Source organism: Terrapene carolina, unplaced genomic scaffold, assembly GCF_002925995.2.
Source record: "Terrapene carolina triunguis isolate 2854851 unplaced genomic scaffold, T_m_triunguis-2.0 Scaffold119, whole genome shotgun sequence".
In the NCBI taxonomy this organism is placed as follows: domain Eukaryota; kingdom Metazoa; phylum Chordata; order Testudines; family Emydidae; genus Terrapene; species Terrapene triunguis.
The window spans coordinates 2,635,259-2,641,631 of record NW_020664470.1 but is presented as its reverse complement, the minus strand read 5'-3'; the positions used below and the strand labels follow the sequence as shown (position 1 = coordinate 2,641,631).

The 6,373-nt window shown below is 42.5% G+C and overlaps 1 pseudogene; it reads left to right on the top strand.

Annotated features, from left to right (window-relative positions):
- The first annotated feature begins 1,499 nt into the window (after window positions 1–1,499).
- Window positions 1,500–6,097, top strand: LOC112103610 (annotated as a pseudogene).
- The last annotated feature ends 276 nt before the right edge of the window (window positions 6,098–6,373 follow it).

The following is a 6,373-nucleotide window of genomic DNA, read 5'->3' as shown; positions in this document are numbered from 1 at the left end:
TTTTATACTCCTCCCTGGTCATTTGTCCAATCTTCCACTTCTTGTAAGCCCTTCCAGATCTATTTTGAACCATTGATAACTATTCTCTGAGTACAATTCTCCAGTCAATTGTGCATCCACCTTATAGTAGGTACATCTAGACCATATTTCTCTTGTTTGTTTATGAGAAGGTCATGTGAGCCAATATCAAAAGTCAATATGTTTCACATTTACTGCCTTCCCCCTTTCACAAGGCTTGTTAGCCTGTCAAAGAAGAGATCTTGACAGATTGGAGAACTGGGCTATAGACAACAAAAGGAAATTCAACAAAGACAAATGTAAGATGCTGCACCTAGGAAAGAAAAACCAAATGCACAAATATAGAATGTGGGATAACTGGCTTGACAGCAGCATTGCTGAGAAGGATCTGGGAGTTATGATGGATCACAACCTCAACATGCGCCAACAATACAATGCTGTTGCAAAAAAAAAATCATGCAGTTTTGAGTTGCATTAAAAGAGGCATAGCATGCAAGTCAGAGGAGGTGATAGTACTGCTCTACTCAATGCTGGTTAGACCTCAGCTGGAGTACTGTGTCCAGTTTTGGTCACCAATGGATAGAAGGGATGTAGAGAAACTGGAAGGGATCCAGAGGTGAGCAACAAAGATGATCAAAGGAATGGAATGCAAGCCTTATGAGCAAAGGCTGAAGGAACTGGGTAAATTTAGTATGGAAAAGAGGAGATTAAGGGGTGACTTGATATCGGTCTTCAAATACTTGAAAAGTTGCCATAAAAAAGATGGAGAAAAGTTGTTTTCTCTTGCCGCAGAGGGCAGGACAACAGGCAATGGGTTCAAACCACAGGATAGCAGATTTAGATTAAATCTCAGGAAAAACTCCCTAACAGTAAGAACAGGAAGAGAAAGGAACAAACTGCCTAGGGAGGTTGTGGAATCGCCTTCACTGGAGGTTTTCAAAAAGAGGCTGGATAGCCATCTGTCTCGGATGGTTTAGACACAACAAATCCTGCATCTTGGCAGGGGGTTAGCCTAGATGACCCTTGTGGTCCCTTCTAGACCTATGATTCTACGATTAGGTATGTTTTCACATGATTTTTTCTCACAAATCCATGTTGACTGTCACTTATCACCTTATTTTTTCCTAGGTGCTTACCAATTGCTTGTTTGATCATTGGTTCCACTATCTTCCCTGTTACTGAAGTTAAGATGGCTTCATATTTTAATATAACTCCTTATTTTATAGTATTAAATATTATTTTATTAAATATCAAATATTATTTTAATATTTTAATGTAACATATATTAATGTGACCAAGTTTGTTCATATGTTGTGTGAAATATACCACAAGAGATCGCTCTATCTATCTATCTATCTATCTATCTATCTATCTATCTGTTGGTCAGTCTAGAAGCTTCATCTGCCATGTTGCTGTAGTTTCTGATGCAACACTTGACAGCAATTTTTAAACTTTGTTCCTACAGAAGGAACACTCAAGAAATGCAACCCACTAACCACACCCGAATGACTGCTTTCATCCTGCAAGGGATCTTTGACCATCCTCACCACCAGGGACTGTTCTTTGCGCTATTCCTATGCATTTATATAGCGGTCAACATGGGCAATTCCCTGATCATTGTGGCTATTGTGCACCACCCACCTCTCCACACCCCTATGTACTTCCTTATCATCAACTTAGGCCTGGTCGACATTCTGTGCACTTCCTCAGTTCTGCCCCAAATGTTGGAAAACCTGATGCCAGGAGAAGAAAACCATCTCCTTTGATGGCTGCATGGCCCAGCTCTTTTCTTTCACTTTGTCAGTGGCGACAGAGCTTGGCTCCTCACAGCAGGGATTTCCCTACACCCCCCCTGAATTTCCTGAAACACCCCCGCCCCCAGTTTTGTGAACTAGTTACATGCAGTGTTGCCAATTGAGTGATTGTTTGGAAATTTGAATTGAAATTGAAACATTAATACACACTTGAAAAGCATATAGAGTGTATGATAAAATACGTGTATCTGAAAAAGTACAATAGATTTGAAAAGTATGAACATAGACTAGCTTCCTTATACAGCTGCTGTTTTTTATGACAATGTCAGTGCATTCATTTCGGTGATGTTGGCTAACCTAATAATTTCAAATTATGATTTGTAAGCAAAGTCTAAATGAGCTCTCCCTGACAGCTAGTGATGGGCTGGGGGGAAAGGCTTCAGGACCAGATTGTATTTAATTCATATCTAATCTACCTAGGTATCCAGCAAACAGAGTCGTGTTTCCCAAGTGATAGATTTTGGCTGCGGTTGGGTTACAAATCACTTGAATGCGGGGGGGGGGGAGGGAGGGAAATGAAATGTTGTTATTCTTATTCTAGGAGTAAAGTAAAGTAGAACTGTACTTAGCCTGTGCTGATTGAGGTCTGCCTGAGTCACAAATACTATTTGACCTGACCCTCTCCATTGTTTAAAGGCAGAGCTGATTAGGCTCCATAGATAGTCTTTTGTTTTGTTAAGTGACCACTACAGCTGAAATCACTGATCATCAGGTCTAAGTGCTTAGACCTGCTGTGGGACAGTGTTTCTGTGGAAGAGATGGCCCAGTCTGCACTAGCAGCGAGGTTCCCCCACTGAGAGCTCAGGTGAAATCACTGAGAGCTGGGTGGAACCTTAAGAGACCAACTCTCAGAGGTCACAGTGGCAGGTGGCAGCAGTAGGTGGCGGCGCAGGGCCATTGGCAACAAAGCAATGTAGTGAACGGTGGCATAATGAACAACAGTGGCCAGAGCGAACAGTGAGCAGCTGGAGGAACGAGCAAGGTCCTTCTTGCCCTCAACCTGGGAGGTCAACTCATGTGAAAGTAGTTGTGAGTCTCCACTGACCAAGGACAACACTGGTAAGTGTTAATGAGGCTGTTAAGAATGCTGGAGACACAACACAGTTCATTCAAACAAACATGGCTGTCGCATCATACTTTCTATTCAAGCAAGAGATACCCCACACTACAAACTGGAGGCCAATGTTAAGTGCATTGTCACTTGTTCATCCTGAAGTTGAACACTGGTTCCAAGCAAGACCAGCAAATGCTCACTATCTTTCTGCAAGAAACTCAACTGACTGGCTAGAAGCATGTGGTGCAACAGTGAAAGACTCAACAATTGAAAAAGTGAAAAAAACTCTCACCGCATTCAGAAAATTTGCATACATGGCTGATGAATGCACCTATGCAAATGGGCATCAAGTATTAAGTCATTGTGTACGTTATCTTGATGTCAGTGGTAGGCCAGTAGATGCATTTCTAGATGTTCAAGTTATAGAAGATACATTGGCTGCATCTGTGACAACCCACATCGTAGAAGAGTTAAATGCTTGTCAATTGGACCCCAAACAGATGGCTGCTTGTGCATTTGATGGAGCTGCAAACCTCTCTGGAAGACATGGTGGGGTACAAGCTTTGCTCAGAGAAAAGTGTAACTCTAATCTCTCCTATACACACTGCAGAGGCCATCTACTCCAACTAGCGCTAGTACGAGCTGCAGACTTTTCAAAAGACATTTAAAAAGCTATAAATTTAATGTCTTCATTATATTCCTTTTTCAGCAAGAGTCCAAAAAGACTGAATACCTTGGAAAATATAGAAGATACACTGGGACTGAAGTTCAAATTAGTCCAACCTGGGAAAACCCTCTGGCTTTCTCAAGAGCGATCCTTGGCTGTTGTCTTAAAATTACTCCAGCCGTTATTACTGGCTTTGGAAAGTATCTACCAAGATGGGATGGATCTAAGTAGTAAGGCTGGTGGTAATTTGCTGCTACATTCAGAGAAGAGTATTGCCATTCTCTCTCTTATAAGTCTACTGTTTTTCATGGAAAAAGTCACCCACGCATTGATTTTAGTTCACAGACTCAAGCCTGAGGCCCGTTTATTGCAAGACATACCAACACGTTGGGGGTAGCAATTAGAAACTGCTCCCCCGAACAGAGCTCGCAGGCTCCTTTTATTCTCACAAACCACACACATGTTACAAGTTATACGTCATTTACAAAAAATAAAGGGTTAGGGTCTGCTCCCTTTCCCGGCAACTTCCCCCTTTATTTTCCGAGAATTGGGTGCATATTGGGTGGAGGGCTTCTCGAGAAGCCTGATGCAGTCAAAACTTGGCACTAGTTAGGGTACATTCTCGGTAGGGTGCATGTTAGTATGGCCGGGCGGGACACAGAGTACCCAAAAGAGAGACGCGATTGGCTAGTTTTGCATTTAGCTGGAACTACAGGAGAAGTTTGCATTTAGCTAGAAATTATTTATTGCTTCACACAAGCGGTTATTATATTTCAACAGCCATGAACATATTTCATTAGTGCTGCTGCTGGGGCTTTTTATTCTTTCCCTCCTTGGCCCCCCTCCCTCCTCTGGTCATGACCCTTGACCGAGACTGGCAGAGAACATGACACTTAGTTTGGTTCAGGCTTGTGGCCTGCAGGGCGGGCCTATATGACGAGTCTTTGCCGATGTTCTGATCAGTGCAAGGGAGGCCAGCCAGGCCTATTCCCCCACATGTTGAAACCACTTGGGTCATTAAACAATGCCATCCAGGCATCTGCTACAACATCAGTAGATCTTTGTCCAGCAATAGAAGCTACATTTGGATCAATCAGAGAGCTATCCATTGAAAAAGTACTGTAAGAAGCAAAGACTTCAGTCTAGAAGTTGACTAATGAAGGCATTTATATTGAATCCTTAAGTGAAGAGGACAAGAAGACAAATGAAAAAGTACACAGACTTGATTCTTAAAAATCTACAACAGTGACTTCTAGATTCTACTCAGCCTCTAGGTAGCTTTTACAGATCTCTGTCCTATAAAACACCGACAGTTGAGTGGAGTGAGGCACTACCAGCAATGGGGCTGCCATGTGCTCAGGACAGAATAGAGAATTTGAACACAGAGTGGAATATCATACGACGAATGAATGAAGATTTGACTTCAACTTCTTTATCATCACTAGTGGCTCGAACCGATCTTTGTGCTATGTTTCCTGGGAGGAAAGAAGTAGGAATTCATCTCTTGCTACTCCCAGTCACAACAGCTACAGTTGAGTGTTCTTTTTCATCATTGAATAGAATTTTGTCTTTTGAAAGAAGTTGCCTTCTGCCTGATCATGTGAATGAAATAATGAGAATATCAATTGAAGGAATGGAAGTATCGGACACTCGAGAAGTCACCAAAGATGAACACATTGAATTCAAGAATTTAATTAACCAAGTTGTGCAAAATTATAACAAGAAACCAAGAAGGATGTAGATGTAGTGCTTCGTAGAAGGCTTGAGTAGCCAACTTTAATTTGTGTGATGATTTTAAAACATGAGTTAAATCTAATAAAATGGTCATGAAACATGTTTCAGTTTTTACTATGGTGCCATACAGCCCACCTTCACCCTCCTGGTCTCACCCCGCATCGGCCCAGACCTTCCCCCCCCCCCTAAATTCGACGCCCCCCCCCAATTTCAATTCCTGGGGAAAACACTGCCTCACAGTATGTAGCCATCTGCCACCCCTTGCACTATGTCCACCTGATGAGCAAGAGAATTTGCGTCAGTTTAGCAGCTGGCATCTGGGCTGTTGGTACCATCAGTTCAGTAGTGCTCACATTGCTCATGTTGTGCCTCAACTTCTGCAGGCCTAACCTTATCCAGCATTTCTTCTGTGAGATCCCACCAGTCCTGGCACTGTCCTGCAGCTCCACCTATCTCAAATAAATTATGATGTACATGGCAGACATATTCCTGGCCATGGGGAACTTTCTGCTGACCACCGTGTCCTATAGCTTCATCATCATCACCATCCTGAAAATCTGGAGCTCCAAAGGGAAGCAGAAAGCCTTCTCCACCTGTTCCTCCCACCTGCTCATGCTCACCTTGTACTACTCCTTCATCCGGCCCACCTCCAGTTTCTTGTTCCATATGGACAAGATAGTGGCCATACTGTACACCCTAATCATTCCCACCTTTAATCCTGTGATCTACAGTCTGCGCAATAAAGAGGTCAAAGTGGTCTTCAGAAAAATTCTTCCATTCACCATAAAATATCAAATTTTCCAAGATTGAACCTGCTTCTCACCTACCTTGCCCTTTCTAAGCCAAGTAGGTCCACAGGTGGGGTAAATTGTTTCAGAACTATGGACTTCGGTAGACATAACTTTGTACTATGGTCCGTTCACTTCAATGGAACGACAATAATTTACATCAGTTGGAAATGTGTTGCATTGATTCTAATGGGGTTTTTCTGATTAATAGTGGCTGGGGATATGTCACATTGACTGCAAATTTTAAAGGGATTTAGGTACGTAGTGGGATTTTCAATAACACCTAGGCACCTAAGGG